The 26,883-nt window shown below is 28.8% G+C and overlaps 1 protein-coding gene across 2 annotated transcripts in view; it reads left to right on the forward strand.

Moving 5' to 3' along the window:
* Nucleotides 1-26,883, forward strand: part of LOC123298997 (protein PALS1) — a 121,569-nt gene that overhangs the window by 20,953 nt on the left and 73,733 nt on the right. The window contains exon 1 of one of the 2 annotated variants that reach the window (XM_044881104.1): nucleotides 20,910-21,380. The exons of the other annotated variant lie outside the window; for it this stretch is intronic. The gene's annotated coding sequence lies outside the window, so the exon portion shown is untranslated. Of the gene's footprint in view, nucleotides 1-20,909; nucleotides 21,381-26,883 lie in introns of those variants that run through there. 2 annotated transcript variants of the gene reach the window in all.

Raw genomic sequence — 26,883 nt, forward strand, 5'->3', positions numbered from 1 at the left:
TGTGAACAAAATAAATCTGTGAATTGTACTTAATTTGCAAATAAGGATGTATGAGCATGACAACAATGTTTGATTTGAAGGCTCAAAATTTGTTTGTATTTAGTCTTTTACTCAAAGAATATGTGGTTAAAATTTCAGCTTAGGTAATCGTGCAAATTTTTAAGAAAAAAGTCATTAAAAATCGATATAAAATACATTGGCTCTTATGGAGGAATCTCAAAAAACGACATATTTTGGAAGTTTTTGATAATTTTCATTTGGAATGAATGAAAACAAATTTTAAAAAAACTTTTTAATAGAAAGTAAACATATTAGCAATGAATTAGAAAAGAAAAAAACTAAGTGTCAATGTCCATATAAGGGATGTAAGAGCAGGGTAGATTAAGGGTTGAAATTATTTTTATCTTATTTTCAACTTTGATGATGAATTTTGTTATAATTTCATGAATGTAGACGAAAAATAAGAATAAAATTTTTCGATATGTGAAAAATTGAAAATATCTATTTTTAAATTTGTGCCCCCACTACCATGCTCATACATCCTTAACTAAAAACATTTAATGTTTAATAAAAATTAACAGTGACAACATTCATGAGATAGTTAATTATGAAACTCGAAATTTTTTTGCCAATGATTAGGTTTAGAATTTAAGAGTAGGTTTCGTAGTTTTCCAAGATTGATTTATAGTTAAGAGGAATTTATAGTTAATGACGAAGATGCAAAGAACGATAAAGCAGATGAACTTTCAGGAAGGAGACAAATGAACATCTCCGCGGAAACGCAAGCGGAAGGAAAGAAATGGTACCTCCGTTACGTCATAGTACAATTAACCATCAAGTCAAGCGGAAGAGATGCGATTCGTGATTCAAAACTTTAAGCCTAATCGGGGGTGAACTAAATTATCATGACGCGACTCGCGAGTATTGGAGGGTTAAAATAAAATCACTATTGAATAATCTAATCTTCTTGATCAAGTGAAAACAAACACCGTATGTATGTACCAAAGAGTATGTATATTGAATGACGGATGAGACCACACCTAGTTAAAGGTGCGTCTAGTTTTTTTGTTGTAATATTCAAAAGATTTCAAATAACAAGCTATTGTGTATCATAAATATTATTTATTAAGATAAAAAAAATATATTTTTTAATTAAATTTTAACAATACAGTAGAGTCTCTACCAATCACTCCAAAAATGTTATTGTTGGTTTGTATAAAGTCGCTTCCCGTTGTCTGTCCCTATGTACTTATGCTTAGATCTTTAAAACTACGCAACGGATTTTGATGCGGTTTTTTCTAATAGATAGTGTGATCCACGAGGAGATCTTTAGGAGAATCGATAGAGATTTTTATGTATAATACATGCATAATATAGCAGAGAAACACTGATCATTTAGAGGTTAAACGAAATTCTGAACAAAAGGAGGATAAGTGACAGCATATGAAGTGAAGATTATAGCACAATAATCTTTGTATATAAAATTGAAGTTATCCATCGAAGTGGATTGTTCACAGCTAGTCTTATATAAATAATTGTTATGATTCTAAAAACATAATAGCATTAGAATAACACGAGCTTAATGCGTCTCGCTTAAAATACATACATTTCAATGCTATTTTTGCAATATTTTATTTTATTTATAATGAATTTTTCCCCAAAATCCCAGTAATCGAGAATATCACCTTCTTAATTATTGAGTCCCGATTATCAAGACTCTACTGTAAATACAATTTGTAAGCCAATACATTCATCTTTGGGATGACTGACTGTATGGCTTAAACAGTAGCTGACAGTCAGAAGTTTTTTTTCTAAGTTATCTAAATGAGTTTAAGTGAAACTTTGAGTTAAGGTAGTACGAGTGCCAAGGCAAGTTTAGACATGTGGTTGAAATTATTTTTATCTTAGTTTCAACTTTGATTTATAAATTTTGCTAAGACTTCATGAACGTAGACGAAAAGTAAGAACAAATTTTTTTAAAGAATCAAATGAGAATGCATACACGATTTAAAGATATTCCTAAGAAAACGTGATTTTTTGGGAACGCTGTAAGTTAAACGGAAGAGTTCGAAATATGGTTCGGTATACAGATTTGGGTTCATATTTCTATATACAATAAAATTTTGTTTTAAAATTACCTTGAAATATTTTACAAGCACACACAAGTTATAACTTGTAAATATTTTTACATAATTCAGTGATTATTTACTTATGTAATTTTTTTGTAATTTTTTAAATCGCTTTATCGCCTGTCTGTCTGTCTCTTTCAAAGTAATTTCAATGAATCATTTGTTTGTAATGTGTGTTGTAGGTGTTTTTAAATAAACATAATAACTAATAAATTATGAATATGATAAATTATTATTAAACAAAAAGTTAAATTGTATGTTCCAAAGTCTATATGGAAACTTTATTTGAGGCTATACGTAAAACACCTACAGCCATGAATGACAGCAAAATAAAGTGATTGTCTAAAAGCTGCGATGATGAACGTCTATTGTTGTAAGGATCATAATAATTTATTTAAAAAATTATATTTTATGAGCGGATTAATGTAAATACTTAATTGCATCTAAATGTGCAATTTTGTGATTATCGCCATGAGATGACTAACCACAAATCTTATTAGTGCTCGTTGGAGATATCCGGATTGTTTGATTTATTCCATACTAGAATGATACTCCTGACCAGTTCGCAGTCACAGATTGTTACAGTCAAAAGTCACAGTCAAAAATTGTTAAGAAATATCCAAAATATAAGATCCAATTAATTTTTAACCCCCAAACTAAAAAAAACGGTTGTTATAAGTTTGACCGCTATGTGTGTGTGTCTGTCTGTGGCATCGTAGGGTCTAAGTGCATGAACCGATTTTAATTTTTGGTTTCGTGTGAAAGGTTATTTAACTGGTAGTGTTCTAATCTATGTGTCAAATGCGAGTTTAGGATTCTGTACCCGTAAAAACTGAAAAATTGGCGACGATCTTCAAAATGCTTTAAGGAAACACTTAACGATGTTCCAGCATGGTATTTGCAGTTTCTATGTTAAAGCAATGGTACAATTTTTTTTTCGACAGAATTTAACGAAAAATTAAATTTAAGAATTTAATAATGCTTACTATTAATTCCCAAAGTTTCAGAAATTTTGACCGTTTAAAATGGGAAATAATTATGCCAACGTCCCAATTTCGATCAATTTACGTCAAAATTAATATCTCGAAAGTGAAAATTAATTTCTAAATTTTTTTTTTAGAATTTTATTGTATAAACATTTTTTTCTACTTTTTCTTCAATATATAATAATATCATAAAAAATAGTTGGAGAGACCGGACATTTTACATGCTTTAAATGGGACATGACCCTCAAAATCGCGAACTTTGTCTTTAAATATCTCGCGATCTAAACGGTCAAAAATTATGAAATTTTAGGAATTCATAAATAAAGCTATTATAAACCCGAGAAAAAAAATTCGGTCAAATCTGTCGAAAAGTGATTTCATGCTGGTACTACCTTAATTTAATGAAGAGAATGTTCTTATATATGTTTCAAGTGCGAGTTTAGATTTGCATGATTTTTCAACAAAATTGGTTATTAGTTTATACGAACTTGTAATTAAATTTTAAAGACCACACTTTCTGACCAAATTGATTTTTTTCTACACCTTTATACAATGAGTTTGCACCCGGTATCGTAGAAATCGGATTTGTAGTTAGGACATTCCGACATCAAATGCCTTATTTCCTCAACTATTATTTGTATTTAATATAGCGTTACATCATGATTGGTGTTACATTTTTCTTACATTACTACACATAAATAAATACCTTCATTCGATTCCAATATACGTTTACAGAATTTATAATTTTCAATTATTGTTGGTAAATACGTAAAACTAGAGTGATACCCACCCGCTTCGCTGGGTTTAAAAGTAAAGATTGATAAAGATTGCTCTCGCTTATCCCCTTTCTATAACACTCGAAATTATGGTAAGGATTGTTTAACAATAGTCGTAATTATTCATTGAGTATATCAGAAAAGATGGTCGTGAAATATTTTATATTGACTATTTTTACAGAAATCTGTAATTTATGGTAATGTCAAATTTAATTAATTTTTAAATTTTTTTATTTCTTTATTCATATGTTTTTATAAATTATATCTCATGTGTTATTCTGATATATCAGCTATATTGCTGTACAGTTTCATTAAAAACCATTCGCTTGTTCTAGCGTGAAAGCGTGACAAACAAACAAACATGCTTACTTTCGCATTTATAATATATAGAGAAGATGACACAAAAAAGTTATGGAGGTATTTTTTTTTAAATGCATTTTATTTTCACTTTTAATAATACAAAACATGAATGAATAAGTCGAAATGAATAATCAAAATGGCATTATTCATTCAAATTCTTAAAAAACTTTCAATCGTTGCGAAGTATATTCATCAAGACCGTAACTAGAACGGCACAACAGAAATTGAGGCGCAAAACAAAAAGTATGTTTATACGTTAAACAAAAATTTAGTAAAGAATCATATAAAAGGCGATCTCACTTTTGTGCTTAATTCCCAGACCTGGACTCCACATTCTGGAAACCTATTAGAGTTAGGTTTGTTTTGATCACAAATTTGAAAAGTATTACCCAAATTTAGTAGGATTACATACTTGGTTTATCCAAATTGGATAAAATTTGGATGTGATAGAGCAAAATTAAATTTTTTGTTTTCAGATGACGTCATAAAGTTAAAAAATTTGATTTTTTTGATAACAAAGGTAAATTTCATCCGATCTTATTAGAATTTTTTTTGAAACCCACTAATTTTGGGACATTCTTTTCACCCAAGATGACAGTTTTTCAGAAGCTATCACTTTTGTGCATAAATTCGAGATCAAGGCTAAAAATTCTTGAAGCCTATTAGAGCTAGGTTAATTTTGATCACAAATTTGAAAAGTATGACCCACATTTAGAAGGATTACATACTTGGTTTATCCAAATTGGATAAAATTTCGATGTGATAGAGCAAAATCAAATTTTTTGGATTCTGATGACGTCATAAAGTTAAAAAATTTGATTTTTTTGACAACACAGACAAATTTTATCTGATCTTATTAGAATTTTTTTTGAAACCCACTAATTTTGGGTCTTTCTTTTCAGCTCTGATGTCAGTTTTTCGCTAGCTATCACTTTTGAACATAATTCCGAGACCAGGACTCCATATTCTTAAAACCTACCAGGTTAATTTTTTTATTTGAAAAGTATGACCCAAATTTAGTAGGATTACATACTTGGTTTAACAAAAGTGGATAAAATTTGGATGTAATAGAGCAAAATTAAATTTTTTGCTTCAAATTTTTTCTGGCCTGGCTCTCTCATTATAATCTTTTAGTTAATATTGGATAAACATAATTGATTTATAGGTTATATGCGTAATTACGTCTATCGATGTATCCTTAGTGTCCATCTAATGTCATTGAAGGTACATTGTAATTAAACTAAGTAACATCCTAATTCAATATTAGGTTATATATAATTTATGACTTATGGATTAAAAATTAATTAATTTATGGAAACAAACCTATAGTGTACATACATGCTTACATACATACGTTGACATAATAATAATACCTAGCTCGATCCGTGACGAATTCCGCTTCCATAGTTACCGTAACCTGTACGCATGGATAAAACAACAAATTTCGTAGAAAAGTGGTGAATAAAGTCAAAAGTCCTTAAATTAACATTAAGAGAACATGTAATAAAAATATAAATCATATGTCTAGACTTCTAGAGTATTAAGAAAGAGTCTGTAAAAACTAACATGTTTGCCTAATAATTTATTTAAATTTATTATATTTTTTCGTTCAAATTATATGTCTAGTGTTTTTTTTCCTCAGCGGTACATTTTTCGACCGTGAGTATATTTTTCGTCAAATCTAGACATAATAAACTTGAAAATGAGGGATAATTCATGGAATTTGATAAAGGAATAAAGGGGATAAGAGTCGGGCAGAAAAAAACTTACTGGAGTATATAAGATAATATAATAATAATAATAACATTATTATTAAATGAATTGTAAATTATTGTATTATTCTCGTTTTTTTTTTAATTAAAATTCCATAAATATATCAAATAGGGGAAATATGGTAATAATGGTCAAAGTTCACTCTCTCAAAGTTTAATATTCTAGTTAATTTTAATAAATTTCATTCCAGAGCAAGTGAATCCTTTATGCTTTCTAGGTAATGTTTAGAAGGGGTTTTCTCTTACCAGAAATTTGCGTGTAGCATCATAAAATAGATTTTTGGAACTTAATAACGTCATCGAAATCCAACAACTTTTCTCTACCACATCGAAATTGTATCCAATTTTGATAAACAAAGTATGAAATCCTGATAAATGTGGGTCAAACTTTTCAAATTTGGCGTAACTTGGGTCATGTCAAATTAAAAATATCTGTTCTGTATAGATTTCAAGAATGTGGAGTCCTAGTCCCGTCATTTAGCACAAAGGTAAATACAATCGAAAAATTAACTTCAAAAATGAAAAATTTGACCTAAAATTAGTAGGTTTCAAAAGAAATTCCATTCATATCGGATAAAATTTACCTGTATTATCATAAAATAGATTTTTTAACTTAATACGTCATCAAAATCAAAAAAATTTAATTTTGCTCTATCACATCCAAATTGTATTCAATTTTAATAAATCAAGTATGCAATTCCACTAAATTTGGGTCAAACTTTTCAAATTTGTGGTCAAATTTAACCTAGGTATAAAAGGTTTCAAGAATGTGCATACCCAGTCCCCATATTTAGTACGAAGGTACATATTATGGAAAAATTAACTTCAAAAATAGAAAGTCTGACCTAAAATGAGTGGGTTTCAAGAAAAATTCCATTCAGATAGAATCAAATGTGCATGTATTCTCATAAAATCGATATTTTAAACTTAATGACGTCATAAAAATAAAAAAATAATAATTTTGCCCTATCACATCCAAATTGTATCCAATTTTGACTAAAAAAAAGAATGTAATCCTGCTTAATTTGAATCAAACTTTTCAAGTTTTTTTCAGTTTGAGTTCAAATTTGACCTGAGTTCAATAGTTTTGAAGAATGTTATATCCTAGTCCCGATATTTAGCACAATGTTGAATATGAGCGACTAAGATTATAAAGAATGCCATTACCATGGAAACTCTTGAAATAAAACTCAACCACGATGCGAATACAATTAAATAAATCCAATTTTACTCTACACAAATAAATATAAAATCATTATGAAATAAAAATATAAAAAGTTTTTTTTTTTTATAAAAATAAAAGTGTCATATTACAAAATTGACATTTAATTTCTTTGTCATTTGAGTACTTTTTTGCTATCATTTACTTTAATTTATTATTAATAATATTTATAAAAAAAAATGTATATGATTTCATTACATAAATAAATACCTACAGTAAAAAAAAAAAATTATAAAAAGTCAATTATTATTCATTTTATACTTACTGTAAATTGTAAAGTAAGTAAATCGATCTAATTATTTTTTATAAATCTTTGTACCCACAACGTCAAACAATGACTTGGTGACTACTTTGTAATGACTAAATAAATGTGATCAGAAAAAAAAAACTATTAGCGTAATTTTAGTCCAAGATTAAACTGTAACAGTGATTCGAATATTTTTGGGAATAAAACAAAAGTACCTTAATCAAAATAAAAAAACTTTTAACAAAAAAAAACCGACTTCAAAAGAAAAACTTTTCCAAAATAAATTAAAATGCACTAAAAAGTAAAAAAATAACGATAATTTAATGTAGTTAAAATTATTGTTATTTTTGGAGTCGGTGTCAGCCAAGGAAACAACTCTGACAGAACAGTTTGCTACATTAGCTTGACTGACTCCAAAAATAACAATAATTTTAACTACATTAAATTATCGTAATTTTTTTACTTTTTAGTGCATTTTAATTTCTTTTGGAAAAGTTTTTGTTTTGAAGTCAGTTTTCTTTTTGTTAAAAGTTTTTTTTATTTTGCGATTTTTAGTGAATATGAAGTACAATAACTAATTTTTCACTAAAAAAAGAATAATCGAAATCGGTTGGCGTGATATTGAGTTATTCGTCCTCTTGTCGTGCATACTTAATGCAAATCTAAGTCTTTTATGGTTTTCTCATGGATGCCGTTATCAGAACTGAACCGAAATGAAATGGGACCACACGGGAAGCATCAGCTTTCAAACAGATAAAGAATCACCAAAATCGGTTTACCCAGTCGAAAGTTCTGAGGTAACAAACATAAAAAAATAAATAAAAAAATACAGTCGAATTGATAACCTCCTCCTTTTTTGTTTGAAGTCGGTTAAAAAAGAAAAATTTTTAATTTCATAGTAAAACCAATCATTTTTTTTATGTAATTTAGTCCCAGATACAATTTACAATTATAAATCCTGCACAAAGGAACATATTCGTAATTTAAAAACACCCTCGAATACGACTTCTTTTTGTATGGCGTGTCAGTCAAATTTGCATTTGTTGAGGAGATATGCAAGGATTGAATAATACTAGGGATTTTAATAAAACATTATAAATACATCTTTTGATTAAGAAAGTTTCCAAAAGTAAAAAATTTCTAGGTCATCAGATTTTTTATTATTATTTTATCGTTCAAAGTTGGCTGAAAAAATGATGAATCATATAGGTTATCCTTTTCAATTGGATATTTCTATATTAAAAAATCTAGAAAGTGTGATAAAAAACTATCTAAAATATTTAGACAATCTTGTAGTTTATAATAATACCATAAAAATATAAGGTTCTCGATGATATAAATTTTAATTTAATTATGAGTTCATCGAAGAGCCATCATTTTAAGAACAGAGACGACTATAGTTAGAGTATTGATGATTGAAGAGCGATATCTATATTATCATCATCATCGTTATACTGCACAATGCAATTTATTTTCATCTTATAAAATTTCAATTCTGTTCATCCATAATATGTCTGTCTATAAGAATAATTAAAACTAACTTTGCGAGTCTATTGCTCAAAAACAACTTTTAACAACAAAAAACCGACTTCAAAAAAAGAACTGTTTCAAAACAAATTAATATGCACTAAAAATTAAAAAAATAACGATGATATAATGTAGTTACAATTATTTCTATTTTTGGAGTCGGTGTCAGCCAACGAAACAACTATGACAGAACAGTTTGCTACATTAACTTGGCTGACACCAACTCCAATGAATTTGAAAAAACAACAATGAATTTGAAGTACACTAACTAATTTGTCATTGAAATAGAGTCATCGAAATCTGTTCTCGTGATATTGAGTTAATCGTCCATTTGTCGCGCACATACTTAATACAAATTTAAAACTTGGTTTTCTCATGGATGCCATTGTCAGAACTGGGCCAAATAGAAATAGAACCACACGGGAAGCACCAGCCGATATATTTTTGCAGTTGCGTGTAAAGCCAAAAATAATATATTATTTGACTACAAAAGATGTACCTATTTGGTTTATATGTAAGTACAGAGCCTGTTTAAACCACTCTATAAATATATTATAAAAGTAAAGTAAGCAATTTAGTATGACTTAAGTCATTTGTAATAAATTTTTTATTTCGTTTTGTTTATACAAATGCAATTAAAATCTAGTAAGTACTTATGTAGTGTATGTTTTTTTATAAATAATAATGTGTTAATTATAAGTTTAACTGTAATTTTGTAATTATAAACTAATTTAACTTTAAACTATTCATGTATACATAAAGCTGTATTAATACGTGTGACTCATTATTATAGTAACAAATTTTTTGAATTTTACAAACACTTAAGGATGTATGAGCATGTTAGTGGGGGCACAAATTTAAAAATAGATATTTTCAATTTTGATGATCAATTTATATTATTACTTGACGATATAAGACGAAAAGTAAGAATAAAATTTTTCGATATCTGGCTTAATTTTCAAAATATCGAAAATTGAAAATTTTGTTTAATTATTTAGCTTTCGATATTTCGAAAACCAAGACACATATCGAAAAATTTTATTCTTATTTTTTGTCTACATTCATGAAGTTATAACAAAATTCATCATCAAAGTTGAAAATAAGATAAAAATAATTTCAACCCTTAATCTACCCTGCTCTTACATCCCTTATATGGACGGTGATCCTTAGTTTTTTTCTTTTCTAATTCATTGCTAATATGTTTACTTTCTATTAAAAAGTTTTTTTTAAATTTGTTTTCATTCATTCCAAATGAAAATTATCAAATACTTCCAAAATATGTCGTTTTTTGAGATTCCTCCATAAGAGCCAATGTATTTTATATCGATTTTTAATGACTTTTTTCTTAAAAATTTGCACGGTTACCTTAGCTGAAATTTTAACCACATATTCTTTGAGTAAAAGACTACCTACAAACAAATTTTGAGCCTTTAAATCAAACATTGTTGTCATGCTCATACATCCTTAAAAAATGATAGGTAATTTTTGTTGGCTCAATGAAATTAGAAAAATTTATTGCTTATGTACGCTAAGATGTGCTACTTTTAAAGAAATAAATTAAATTTTTGGAGTATTTTTAATAAAGTTTTTTGTATTATATTTGTATAACTATTGTTTCTTGAACTGAGTGATCATGAATCACTTGATTTTGATTTTGCTGATTCGCACAATCAAAATTTGTTACTGGTGAATCACTTTTGTAAGGCAATTCAAAAGATTCGGAAGTCGTGTTCAGAAACGTCAAACTATAGAGTCCCTCGCGTGGCTTTTTGGATCAATCTCGATCAATTATATTCAAACAAGTACATTATCAGTGGTTTTTTTTGTCAGAAATGTCAGAAAATTGTTCAATGCATGATATTATAGCGAAATAAGCTTTAGATGTAGATTTGGGGATACAAAAATTAATTGGGCTAAAAAATTAGTAGATTAAATTATGGTAAAATTGAGACATATTTATTTGGTATTTCTTAAAGTTGATGAGACCTTAAACCTTAAGCCTTGGATACGTTTTTAATGGATAATTAATGCTAAAAATGTTGAATGAACGCATATACATTTTCAATAATGTTGCTACACCTTTTGGAATTTTCCGATGAAACTAATTCGATTTTGTAAAATAAAATGGAAAATTTTCTAATTAGGAAATATGGCAGCGTTAATGGGAATTCCAATTTTAATTTTAATTTTTCTATAGAACGTAATTTCTAATTATATACAGATCGCACATACTTGACCATAAATTAAATCGATAATACTAGAGCGGAAAAAAATATCGTTTAGACAAAAATTCTATAAATTAATCGCATGTCAAACAGACCATAAACTATGTAAGTACTATATTAATGTGGGTGGTCTATGTTTAATTATCTGTATAAATATATATACCCGGTGTTCCAAGTTAGCTGTACTAATGACAATTATTCAATACACTAATTTCTAAGAGAATGCCTTTTTGTAAATACAGTATGATGAAATTTTGGATGAAAAAGGCTATGTTTTTAATATTATCAAATGTTCTGATTAGAAAATTTTCATTTAACAATTTAAGATAGATATATTTAATAATGAAGAATAGATAAATAACGAAAACCAGCGGTAGAGATATGGGTGTGCCATCACGCCGTTTCGAGAACTCTAGCACCATTGCATTTATTGCAAATTTCTACTGTTTTTAAGCAGCCCTTTTGGTAATATACACAATAATACCCTTTTTGCTAAAATTTCGATAACTCTTGAGTTTCTTAGTACACCCCGCTGTATGCCCGTCTGTCTGTCTTTCTATCATCAAGCTGCAAGCTACCTAATAAACTGCAATAAATAAACAGCTGAAATTTTTACGAGAGTGTGTATTACTGATAACATCGAAATAACATCGAAAAATAATAAATTGGAAAACCAGAAAAATTAAAACATATGAGTAGTTTTTAGATTATTATTGTAGATGGAGCTATAAAAATAGTATTTGTCGATATTCATAGAGGGCAATAGTTGTTGTATTATGATATTTACTATGATAGTTTTTGATTACAATCATAGATGGCTTGTATTGTTAAATTTACAATGATAGTTTTTGTCTATAATCATAGATGGTACAATGATAGTTATTATTTAAAAACAGTCAATCTCCTGGATTCACATGATAAAAACCGGTCATGTACGAAAAAAGGACGCTTTCCCGATTATTTAAGTGTATAAAGAAATTAACATAATTTGTAACGTTATCTATCATTTGATGAAGTTCTGTTGTTATAACTTGAATCATCCTGTATTAATAGTTTATACTGACCACATCGAATTAAGTACTATACGCTTACTTTTGTGGATTTATTTCTGGATATTAAAAGATTAAACATTATTTTCATTAATAGATGTAATTTATGTTCAAATTACACTTTGTTTTTTTCTGGGTTAAAGTAAAAAATGAATAGCATCAGCAAAAAACCACATAGTACCCTTGAAAAAGTACCTTTTTCTTTCCACAATAAATTTATTTCTAATTTTATTTTTTTTAAATTAAAATACATAAAATTAAATATTTTGGTCACAAAATAAATTATTTATTGGTCAAAAAGTTTTAGAAAGACTATCCTAACTTTATTTAATATCTATTTAAGTACAGTTAAACCGTACCTTTACTATTAAGCATAGAATTTTTTTTTTCATAATTGACCTTGAAAACCGGGAAACAAATTTCTTACGTCCCCCATTTTGGAATCGGTATTGAAAAGTATAAAGTATTACCTATTAATTTGAAGTGTAATGTTCTATCAAATTGATTTAAAATGCAAAAATTATAAAAAAATCCCCATCCTATCCACTAAGAAAATTCTAAGTAAAAATTAATTGACAATACATAAATGAAATTTCATTTAATATAACAACAAGTCACGTGCGGATATACAACTTTTTTCAGAAGGGCAAGGAGAAACTTTAGTGTAATTTTACAAGTTTTACAGACAGTTTTAATCATTTTCCATCATACATTTGTTGCGCGAAGTAATGATCACTAATGACGTCAAGCAAGTCAATATGTTAGTTATAAGCAGATTTAAATCTTTTAAAAAAAAGGTAGTGGTCCAAAGAATGGTGAGATCATTAAATCTGTATCTTTTATAAGACATTTTCACTCATTCACAATAACTCATTTGCACAGTATTGTTGTAAATCACTATGGTTTCTTAAAATCCATCAACTTATTTTATGCCTGCTGAAATATCCAGTTTAATCCTGTTACCGTAGTTCTAGTAGAGGCCACCGTTTGTCGTATAGCAAAATAATTTTGCCAATAGAAAGTTTGGAACTCAATTTTTGGTTTTTGGTTTTGGAGCACAACAGCTTCAACTAATATTTCTAATTACTCGAAGTGAATGAGACTTCTTTTTCTCATTTTCACTTCGCTTACCTATGTTGGGAAGCCTATAAAAAATAATAATATAATTGTTAAATTTAGAGCATACATATTATCATGTATCAATGGTACATTATGTTGTTTGATTCAAGTTACATCACATTGGATATTTGAAACAGTACCTCTTCAAAACTTAACGATTTGTTTATGGCTGAAATAGTTACCCAAAAACGAGTTTGTTTTCTTCAAAATTGGTGAATAAAATCAGTTGTCTGCCAAGAGGGTGGTCTAGCTAATTGCACCTATTACCCCTTCTGTATCCGCACCTGTAACAAACTATCATGTAACCTTGTAAAGTAACGAGATATATGATGTAATTACTGTGTATTGTTATACCTATATATAGTTAATATTACTTTGTAACTGAAAATTATCAAGTGAAAAATAAAGTATGTTCGTTGGTTCGCTTCCTTGAAAATCAAATTAAGTAAATATTTAAAAAAAAACTACATTAAATACTTTGATGAAGCCTTATAAATGTTGTTTAAATAAAAATAATTATTATTAGTAAAATATTCGAGGTTACAACATTATCTCACTTTATATAACAAAAAATTACGGGCGAAAATAAACATGTAGGTAATTAAGTTTTAAAAAATATAAATAAATAAAAATACTTTGCAGTATTCCACTTCCTAGCATGTATACACCGTGTTCTATTATTGACTGCAGAAACCCGGCTTACCAAAATAAGCTCATCAAGATTTTGATCTGAGTCCTAATTTGGGAGATACGGGTATGGCAAAAATTGATAAATTTGTTCATTCATTGACTATCATTAGATAACCAGTAGCCAATGCTAATCAGTTAATATTAGTAAATTTCACTTAATAATGGAAGGGAATTTTTAAAAAAGTACAAAATTATTTAATTGGATCTGGTCAAAATATCCCACTTTTTATATTTTTATAATATTTTTGTGAGCATCAAGTTTAAAATTTTTAAATATCCAAAAATGATTCATCCAAATGTAATAGTTTTAGACAAAATACACGAATATATTATACAAATACTAAATTTATTATCTAATTATTTAGAAATTAATCAATTTTAATGTATTGAACTTTGATTAATGATTCATTTCATTTATTATTATTATAATTAATAATTTTTTTTGCATTTTCAAGGTCAAAGCATAATGAAAAAAAAAAAACAATATTTTTCAAAGAAAATTTAATTTATGCAGAGATGGCATAGATTTTTTTTTAATTTATTGTTAATAAATTGAATTCGATTCACTTTGTAAAGAATATATACAGATGTGTATGTAATAAATCTAAATAGCTGACTACATAATCATATACGCGTCAATTTTATACTTTTTTCAAGATATTTTTTTTTTCGGTCTAAATTAACGCAAATTTAATTAAGACTTTTGGCAAAATTGGATACAAAAATTTTATGATGAAGTTTTAAAATGTATTTTTGGGACAAATGAAAAACATATAACGAGATCTGAAATTTATTGCTTTATGCATGCTTGAAATACAGTAGAGTCTCAAAAGTTTGGTAAAGTCCAGGAATTGGAACATACTTCGCCCGATCGCGTTTTCCAAGCCACTTTCTTTTAATCACTCAAAAATGGTATTATTTGTTTGTATACATATACATCTAATATGATTCATTGTTATGATTCACAAAAGTCTCACAATAACTCGTGTTGTGTGTAAAGTATCATTAACTTACTTTTCTAAATCTGTATTATACATATAATCTGCATATAAGAAATAAACTCAAATTAGTTATAATAATTTGTTAAATAATTAACGTTTATGAATTATTCTTAGTATGACAGCTAACAGAATAGTGATGAATTTGGGTAGGTTCAAGTAGGTGAACATATGGTGACTGCCATGGATAGGGCACCGACACACTGTTACGAGACGATTTCTACCAATTAGCTTACCATGGCAAGTTGGGTTAAGGAGCTTCGTTCCAATATATACAGTTTATGTACAGGTATTCATAAAATAATTGTTTCTTTTAGCTACACATTTTAGATCAATTGGTAGCTATCCAAATTTAGTATAAACATCAATGTATATTTAGTAAATTATTCTACGTTTTAAGAAAATGAAAGATTTGGATGTATTGATGTGTGTAGGTTAGTACACGTATTAGGAATAACTGATGAGATTTTCAAGGTTTGCGATGCAATCAATAAATTATAAAATCGTACAATAGATAGAGAAGAACTACCTACTTTTAATTGAAATGCATCAGAAGTACCTACATACTTTTAGATCTATTAGTCTAGAGTCAGCTATAATATTTATCATTTCCGAATTGATAAAAATTTGAAGTGCTTTTGTTCAATCTATCTCGAATTAGTAATATAAATAGTTTCCTCTTTATTACTTTTTGGATTTTTTTTAAAAAATACTCGATTTAAGGATGTACAAGCGCCTGGACAACTTTGAATAAAAGTTGGACATCATTTAATGCGTAAAAAATTTGTAACAATATTGTACATACTATTAAATAGCCTATTTTACCTTATTTTATAGACTTTCGGGCAAAATAATTTTTCCAGCCGTTCTAGGACTGTTTTCCAGCCGTTTTAGTACTATAAAATGCCACGATTGGCCCTATACCATTAACATAAATACAAATAAAAAAGTTTTTTAATTATTATTTACTCTTTAATGCAACAATTCATTATTATATATGGTTATGGAGCTTACATAATTGAAGGTTATTTATTGGCTGGACAAAACTTTCGTTTGTATGGACAGAATTCAAATTATTTGAACTAAAATTGATAAAAGGATAATCAAAGAATATAGAACGTCGCTGTTATAAAAACAAAATTTTTATTTAATTATGAGTTCATCGAAGATCCATCATTTGATGCACAGAGACGACTAATAAATAGTTAGAGTATTGATGATTGAAGAGAGATATCTATATTATCAAATTTATAAGCATCACTTTCACACAATATATTATATATTTTTGTAGTTGCATGGTATTGTAAAGCTAAAAATAACACATTATTTGACTACAAAGCATGTATTTGGTTTATATGTATGTACCGTGTGTTAATCCAAAACTTTTTTACAATACTGTAGGTTTACAATCACCTTAACGATAGAAATACAAGAATATGAGATAAAAATTTTCTGAGATAAAAACTTTTCGTCCAATCCTCAAAGATGGTAAGAGTTACTTGTATTATGACCAACTTGATCACTTCAAGAAATTTTTTATCTCTTATTCTGAACCTAAGTTGAATATGATCCTCTCAAAACAAAATTCAAGGCAATCATAAAATATCTCTCGTTGAACCTACATTTCATTAATTAGGACTTCTACAATACGATTCCTACATCCACAAATTTAATATAATAACATCGGTATACTCAAAAATTCACACGTGTGAAGCCGTGGGTTCGAACAAATGAAATAATAAACTAGTACACACTATATTAGACAGTTGCATTTCAAAATATTTAATTTCAAAACTTTAAAAACTAAAGTCCATTATTATTTTGATATGAAATTGTTTGGAAAACAAAAACATTTTGAAAAATTTCATGATTTGGCAGAATTTCCTACGCATTACTGTTTTTAAAGTACCTACCCTACAAATAATAATAAAAGTAATAAATAAAAAAGAAAGTTATAATAAACTATTGAAAATGTTTTATTATGATGTTAAAAATTTTGGTGTGAACAATCCCATAACATCCATATATACAGACCCTATTTATGTTATTTATACAGAATTTAGATAATTAAGCCAACAATTTTTCGTTTGAAAATTGTGTCATTTCTATCACGGTTTAAAACTTGAAATACTTTAGTCATAACTTTTTGAACATTAAATCTGTTAAAATCAGTTCGATTCTAAAAAAATGTGTGTTTTTCATGAAAAAGTACACAGTTAGCTATAAGAAAGTTGATGGTATTTGATAGTTAACAGTTACAATTTACATTTAATAATGATAATGGGGTTTAAGCTCCGTTTCTCTAGCAAATACGACTATAACATAGGCCACCCACATCATTATTTGTTAATCTTTATTTATTTAACTACATTCATATACAATTTACATTTGCTGTTAAACCATGTGCTGTATTTAAGTTAAACAAGTTTTTATCGTTTAAAACTTGTAATTCGTTAGACATAATTTTGTAACAACTTGTATACGTAAATTAATTATTCACAGTTGCGACAAGAAACTCAATCGATTACAGAGTATTTCGAAAACCGTAAGGTTATAGTGACGTAAACCTTGATGAAACACACCTTTATTTTGATCGTAGAACTTGAAAATGAAAAAAACAAAATGGGGTTTTCATTTAAACTTTGTATTGGTACCATTTAAGAAACATGGTACAATAAAAAAAATCAAATTAGGCTACTCTCCCCTACTAATAAATTCTGTGAGAGTAATGTTCAAATTTAAAAATAAAATTTTGAGAAGCAGAGGAGCTTTAAACATCTCTTTATTGCATACGACTTTAAAGTCATGTAACTACATGGATGTCAAAATTATTGTCAACGTGTTCATAACATCATTTTCTAAACAGTAAATTTTAAGTGTTTTATTTTAAGTACACTGAAAATTAAGTTCTAAAAAGAGTTAAATGTATCGGATAATAGATATTTTATTAGAGAAATATAAGTTTTATACGCGTTGCCTTTATATTATAATCAAAATATTTTATTATTATAAATATTAAATAAAAATGGTTATAAATACAGGGTATCTCAATAATTTGGTCTGATCAAAATTTTGAGAGAATTTTCATTATGCTAAATAAAATCTTCAAAATCACAAAAGTCCAATTTTTCTATCTGCTGCTTTTGTGATTGCGCTGAATACGCTTAGTTTAGCGTTTTGTTCCACAAAAGTGAAATGCTTGTCCAAAAATGACACGATTTTCGGAATACGTGACTGAATTCGTTAATCTGACATCAGAATCGTAATCAGCGACCAAAAATACTTTCTAGATAACAGTTTTGACGATAAATGCTTAATTTTCCGTTTTTGCTCCAAAATTATGGGTCAAAAATGGCATGACTTTTGTAATACGTGCCAGAATCCATGTTATTTGACATCGGATTCGTATTCAGCGACCGAAAATACCTACAATATGACATTTTTAAGCTAAAATAAGTATTTCAAAAAATTTCGGGATACATACGCCCCCCGCTAGAATCTTAAGCGCCTTTCTGACTAGGTTAAATTGGCTGAATGTTCCTTGGGGTCCTATAAATAAGTTACAAAAAGTTGCATTCAAATGTACTTTGGAATGTTGAGGAGGTAAAGTTTGAAAATATTTGTATGATGAATATGCATCTGGTTGAGGAATCGTACTTTTTGCTGATACAAAATACTTTGCGGTTTCAAGCCGGGTTTTTTTTTTTAATTTCGGAAATTTTTAATTTATTTCCGTTTTCCCAAGCCTAACTATTCTCTACAAGTTACGGAAAACTAATATAATTCAAATATCGTGAAATTTTTTCCTACATATACTTTCCACATTCCTTCTACTATCAAGGTCATAGGTATATAAGACCAAATTACCTGAATAATCGCGGGGGAAAAACCGCTTTATATATTTTCTTATAACAAAATGTATCTAATAATTTAAACATTATAAATAAAAATTAATATTTGAAAAAAAAATTTTTTTATATTACAACAATATTTAATATTAAGAACAAAGAACACTGTATAATTAAACAAAGATAACACTAAATCATATTATAATAAGCATATATATGAAATATACCGGGTGTGTCATTGAGACTCTTGTTTTATAAGTTTTATTTTCAAGCTGAGAAGAGATTGTATGTTGGTGAACATTCATAAACCACGGCCAGGTCAAGAGAGAGGGAGAAGATTAGTTCAAAAGCTACGCTGAACTACGTCGGAGGGAGGGTGGCAATGAAATCAAGCTGTGTAATTTTCTTGATATATTTTTTTAACACCAGTAATGCCAGTGTTTCAGAAAAAAAATAAATGTCTTCTGGACTTGATAATAAAAAAACTATGTTAGCTCTTCACTCTTGGCTGAAAGTTTACAGAAGCGCAGTTAAACCAGTTCTTAGTCCAAAAATAGATCGGGATTTCGACCTGGACGACACTTGCATCCAAAAAACTATTGTGGCATACTCGGATAATTCTCAATCATTTCAGAATCACAATACATAATAAAATATTGTATGAAATTTTAGAGGAAGTGACTGGTCAGTGTCAGACCAAAAATAACAACAATTTCCATATTTATTCCTAAACCAACCCCGAAAATGGAGTTTTAAGATCTCGTTTGGAATCCTGTTCTTACTCCACTTTCTTTAAAATTTCCCATGCTCAAATAACTGGTAAAATCAATATTGAAACGGGGAGTACATTTTCAAGGAATTCAGAAAATCTTGTACCCCCCAAGTTTCAAATTGAAAGATATCCACATTTTTGTTATTCTAACAGAAAGATGATCGAATCAAAATCATTTTGTTCACCCTTCCGGACCCATCTGGACAGAGACAGTATGCCATTATTTCAGGATAAGGGCTTGTCTAGGAAAGGAGACATTTTCATTCCAATTTGTTTATAAGCGAACCTTGATTATCAAATAATTGCATTTCGAAATACATAAAAATTGGCTGAAACTTTAGAAGGAACAGGAAAGAGTGGAATTTTTGATCAGTTTCAGAATTTTAACAATAATTTTTTTATGTTTATTCTATGGTCCAATGGTCCATTTGTGCCTCCCTAAGATCCACACGTTATTTTAAACTTCAAAAAGTACTTTTGCAACGAAAAGTCTAATTTTGACATAGTGCGGCATGATTTGTAGGTTCATTATCTACCATTTAGCAATACAAGTAGTGTCTGAATGAAGGTCGATTTTTGGCCGAAGCCGATTAATCGGTTATCGCCACAACCTTCGACCGAAGCCAAGCCGAAGGTTCAAAAGCATGATTTTAAAACTTTAATATTAAAGTTGATCTCTAGAAGTTGTTCTAGAGATTATGATCTCTAGAAGTTCTAGAATAACAACACGAAACAGTGACACTAAGCAAAGTTTATGCGCGTACGAACTTATCTTGAGGCATTCATTCGTAACATTTCGTTCAATTCCGACGTTTACTAGGAACCTGCTGCCAAACCTTCAGGAAATCAGGTCGAAGGCGAAGGTTTGGCCGAAGGTGGCCGAAGCCCAAGCCGAAGCTTCGGTCGGACACTAAATACAAGCGACTGGCGAATACCAAGACAAAACAAGTTTGATTACCAACAATAATTGATAATAACGCACAACTCGCTATACACCCGCTATAAAATAATATTACAATATTAACTCGTGTATATGTGGTCTGTATAGTCCGCGAGCGAATGAGTCTTATATACATACAAACATACACGGGGACGACTACGGCTATAGCACACACAACATACCTATAATTTTATACAGGTAACTTCGATCATATTTAAGTATTACCTATTCAGTTTACGCCATGTCATCGGGTAACTAAGACCAATCACACAATTACCAAAACATTTTATATAGTATATAGTGACGTGTGTTTTCCACACATACAAAGTTTTCCACACACCAAAAATTTTCCATTTTCATGCGGAAAATCATCCATATGTAAAATTGTGCGGCATTAGACGTGCGGTTCGACGAAGGACGAAAAACTCCAAGGATTTTATATCAAGTGAAGTGTGTTTTTTTTGAAGTGCCATATTTTTTGTGGAATTTGGAAGTTTTGGAAGCGGCGAAGAAGTGTTTTGTTGGCTTAGTGTTTCTGTGTGTATTCAATAAAAATATGTGTGTTTAAATGTGTGTAGTAAAAGAGGTTATCTTTGTTTAGTGTTTATTGAATGATATTAGTGTTTGAGAGAGAGAGGTGTATATGTAGAGAAGCAAAACAGAAATAAAAAAAAACTACCTTATAGTGTGTATACACGGCTACGAACCTGTATTTCCAAGGTACAGTTATAAAAGTTAATATACACACACTAAAAGTTATAATAATCATAATCGCTTTTATAAAAAATATATATTTATTTATTAAAAATATATTTTTGTGATATTGAAAACGTGGCTTAAAACGAAATTTTATTAACTTTTATGGAATTTATTTTAACTTGAAAACCATGAAATTTTTTTAGGCCAAAGAGATATTGCAACGTCATACTACTTTTTTCAAGATAGATTCAAAATATATAAGCTTGGATTTTTTATTTTTTTGGAGTTTTGGATCAAAATAACATGGCTAGTGCCTTGCTAGTGAAATATGTTGATTGAAAATCATGAAATTTTCTTTCGTAGCCAAATAAATTCGTAGATTCATAATTTAAAAAAGAGATTTCATTTCAAACTTGAAGATTTAGAAAACATCACGCTGTAAATTGTACGATCGGTTTGAAATAAACTTGAGAAACTATGAAAAATGTCGTTAGTAGCTTTGATTTAGAAATGTAATTAAAAGAAATTTTAGATCATCAATTTTTATTTGACCAGAATTTCAGATGATTAGAAAGAGGGATAGTAAGGAATAATTCTCTCCTGTGGGGTAAATCTGTCACCCGATATCATTAACTTATTCCGAATTAAGTCCATTCGCGTCTTGGCGGTTTAATTTGTAAGTCAGTGTTCAACGCTTCCTTTCAAAGAGAGGGGACGTCACTTGATCACTTTAGCGCCACAACTGATTCTCTTATGGTCGAAATAATAGGAAGATAAATTTCAAGCAAACTTGAAATTTTAGATTAAGCCACGCTTTGAATTGTAGGAGGGATTTGAAATAAACTTAATAAAAACTGCAATTGTCGTCAGTAAAATTTTTAAAATTTTAAGAGTTTAAGAGACTTTGATTTTAAAATGATTGAGAAGGGGATTAGAAATCATTTTCCCCAGGGGTAGCTCCCGATCTACATTGATTTGTACGAAGATAGGCTAACTAGTGTCGTGGTGCTGAGACAGATTGACGCCTTAATTATAAATTAGACAACCAAAAAAATTATTCAAATCCTCTTGAAAATTAAAAATTGGGAAATTATTAACGTTTTCAGCGTTTTCTTTCAAGTATTTAAGTCTGGTTTATTTCCGGTTTTCAGAAGTGGTGATAACACTCGACCACCCTAGAGCCATCACAGATTTTCCTTGTTCTGAAATATCATGTTTGGGTAATGACGTCAGTAAATAGCGTTTTCTAATCCTATTAGAATTTTGAGTTTTGATACAGGATTTTTATCTTTGGAAAAGTGATCAAATTATTTAAAAGTTTGGAATTTACCGGTTCGATTTCAAATTTTAATGAGGATGAATAACCTTTACGCTAATTTATTCAATTATTCATAATATTTGAAAGGTTTTATTTAAAAATAGTTTGATAAAATTTTGAGGCCATCTTTTGCAAAATAATGACCCTCGATTATATTTTCAATGTCACATTCGTTAAATTTAAACACAATTTGACCCAAATACATTAATTTTGGAACCTTTAAAAAGAACACTTGAAACCTGATATATTTACGAAGATAGATTCCAATCCAAATGAGCGCTGACTTTTTGAGTTTCAATCAAAATTAATTTGGGCGTCGTTAATTTGATTTAGACTGTAACGTCACACTTTACAAATAAAATGCTTAAGGCTGTATCATAGAAAAAACTTGTAGATAGTAAATTTAAACATAAAAAGCCTTAAGGCAAAGTATATGTTTGACCCGGATTTGTTAAAAGTAGTATCTCTTTTGAGGAGCATTTAAAGCCTTAGGCATTTTGAATAGATTTATATATGACCTGGAATTATGTAATGCTACCAAATATGTGATTAACGATCGAATGGTTCTTTAAAATGCTCGACTGGGTACTATTATTGAACAATTTTGGGCCATGAAATTAGATTCTTTTTCAAATATCAATGTTTTATCACAGTTATTTTTCGCTTCTTTTATCACCCAGAAAATTGTTTCATTGTACTAAAAAAAAAATAAATAATGTCTCGATAAACAATTTTCACTGCATAAATTTTTGTTGTTGAAATTGTGTGTTCCAACAAAATTTTCCAATGCAATTGAAACTAGAGTCGAATTTTGTTATTGCAAATATAATCGTTCTTTCTGCCAATCGTTGTTTATTTTTATACGCCAACAACATGTAAAATGCAGCCAAGCAAAGCCAAATAAATGATAACACAGTCCCATAATCGTTTCGTACTATTTAAAACTAAAATTTAAGGTATACTATAAATAATAAATATTTACAATAACTTACTTAAATTTCACTTAATAAAAACACCTGTAATCTTACAACTTTACTTTAAATACAGAGTGTTTCATGTAAGCTGATGGGAGAAGTTATTTGCGCTCCCACCATATTTAACTTTAGAGTAGAGTAGACTATAATTGCACCATTTTAAACAAAGTATCAACGTGATTTAACTTGTTTTTTAAATTTTTAAATAACTTGATACAATTTAAAAGAGTCAAAATAAACTATTTTTTGCAGGGCTTGAAGTATCCTTTTCCTTCCTTTCGACTAGCAGAACATTTTGAAAATACTTCGCTTTTATGCCTGTGGTTTTCCTTTACTAAGTATCTATCATAAAATCCATTCAGTAAACGGGGTAAAGCTGATAAAATCATGGCTCTTTAAACAAATTTAAAACGAATATTTTGAAATAGAAGCCGAAAAATCGGGCACTTTTATCTGTCATCATCTTTGGATATATGACTCATGAATTCTTGCGTTTTCTTTTGAACTTTTCAAGTTTTGAGATACACAAATGTGTTACATGCAGTAACATATTACACATGATGTTTACATATATTTTATAGTGGTATAAATATTTAATAAAAATTATGTGTTATCAAAAAACTAATTTAGATAAAAACTTTGTATTGAATACATAAACGATATGTGGGTATCAATTTTAAAATAAAAATATGTCACAATTTTATTTATTTTTGTTCTTTTTACCTCAGTGTAGTACATTAAGTGTAAATAGGAAAGGATAGTGTTATTAGAGTAGAAAAAGTATGACCAAAATATAGAAGGATTACATACTTGATTTATCACAATTGGATAAAATTTGGATGAGATAGAGCAAAATTAAATTTTTTAGATTCTGATGATGTCATAAAGTTAAAAAGTTCAACTTTTTTGTTAATACAGGCAAATTTGATCCGATCTTATTGGAATTTTTTATGAAACCAACTAATTTTGGGTCATTCTTTTCAGCTGTGATGTCAGTTTTTCCCTAGCCATCACTTATGTGCTTAATTTCGGGACCAGGTATCCACATTCTTGAAACCTATTAGAGCTAAGTTAATTTTGATCATAAATTTGAAAAGTATGACCCAAATTTAGTAGGATTACATACTTGATTTATCCAAATTGGATAAAATTTGAATGTGACAGAGCAAAATTAAATTTTTTGGATTCTGATGACGTCATAAAGTTAAAAAATTCGATTTTTTTCATAACACAGGCAAATTTAATTCAATCTTATTGGAATTTTTTTTGAAACCCACTAATTTTGGGTCATTCTTTTCAGCTGTGATGTCAGTTTTTCGCTAACTATCACTAATGTGCCTAATTCCGGGATAAAGTATCCACATTCTTGAAGCCTATTAGAGCTAGGTTAATTTTGATCTCAAATTTGAAAATTATGTCCCAAACTTAGTAGGATTACAAACCTGGTTTATCAAAATTGGATAAAATTTGAATATGATAGAGCAAAATTAAATTTTTTTGATTCTGATGACGTCACAAAGTTAATAAATTCGAGTTTTTTGATAACACAGGCAAATTTAATCCGATCTTATTGGAATTTTTTTCGAAAACCCACTAATTTTGGCTCATTTTTTTCAGCTGTGATGCCAGTTTTTCGCTAGTTATATTTTTTTATAATTTCAAATTCGTCAATTTTGAAGCGTTTGTCCAGGTATTTTTTCTCACCCTGTATTTTCTATTAAAATATTTACCTGAATTTGGTTTACAGAATTAAAAAATTGCTATTTATACCAATTATCACCTGTGTTTAATATCAGAAAGAAAGTTTTAAATAAAAGAGTGTTTATATCAGCATCTTGTATTCTCTTGAAAATAATGAACTGGGAAGAAGAATAAATAATATATATAGCAGCACTACAGGCCTAGTAGGCCCATGGCTTTTGTGGAGACTTAGTCTCCCTCTGCTTCTTTTCGTAGTATTTATGTTAAATAAACGTATATTCACGTTGTATCAAAACGTTTACGTAACCATAAAAATTACACTCATACAATTCGTTAACATAACATGATACAGTGCAGCCACTTAACAAATCACAAATTTTATAAATTTTTCACGTATTTTGGTTTTAATTAACTACCAGTCCACAGAAGTTAAAAAACAATGAAAACTTTAACACTTATGACTATGTGGCGTAAGAGACTTTCAAAAAAAACAACCATCTCACACTTTTGCATGAAAAGGATTATAACTTAGACAACAAAAGATAAACTATAAATTTTTAACTTTTAACAAAATAACAAACGATAAACTATAAACTTTTAAACCATAACAATATGTAAACTTTAACAGACACGTAACACACTATAAACTTTAAAAATTTAACTTTTCTTTTTTTTTTTTTTTTTTTAACATTTAAGATTTTTTGCTTTTGAGCAGATTTGTCTCCATCTGATTCTGTTCTCAGCTGCTTGTTTCCAATTATGGATTCCTAGCTCTTCCAAATCTTCTTCTGCTGATTTTAACCACGTGTTTCTGGGCCTGCCTCTCTTTCTTCTTCCTGAGTTTCCTCTGACTAACACCTGCCTTGCTGCTCTATCCAATGGTAATCTAAATACATGTCCCAACCATCTCAATCTCTGCGCTCTAATGGCGTTTGTAATACACGGTTCTTTATAGAGTTCGTAAAGTTCCTGGTTTGGTCTTCTTTCCCACAAATTCATCACTTTCTTGCCTCCAAAAATTGTTCTTAATATTTTTCTTTCCCATATTTTCAGGGTGTTCTTTTCTTTTTGGTTTAATTTCCATAACTCGGAACCATACATAACTGTTGGCCGAATAATGGATTTATAAACCCTAATTTTTGTACTCTTAGATAAATTTTTGGAAAAGAAAAATTTTCTTAGGGCTCCAACACTTCTTGAACCTTTGGCGATTCTTTCTTGTATTTCTGGAGTTTCGTTACATTGGTTGCATAAAGTAACACCTAAATAGTTAAACCTTTGAACTTCTTCGAACTTATAAACCGTATCGTCGCTTACTTTAACTGTAAGTACTTGTTCCGTATTCGATGGGGTGCTTGACGATCGAAGTTTCATGTATTTAGATTTATTTTCATTTATCATTAACCCTTTCGATTTTGCTGCCCGTTCAAGATTTTTAAAAGCCACAAGAAGGTTTTCCTTTGTTCTTGTAAGGATTGTGATGTCATCTGCATAAGCTAGGCATTGGTTTAGGTGGTCGTATATTGTTCCG

Source organism: Chrysoperla carnea, chromosome 4, assembly GCF_905475395.1.
Source record: "Chrysoperla carnea chromosome 4, inChrCarn1.1, whole genome shotgun sequence".
Classification (NCBI taxonomy): Eukaryota; Metazoa; Arthropoda; class Insecta; order Neuroptera; family Chrysopidae; genus Chrysoperla; species Chrysoperla carnea.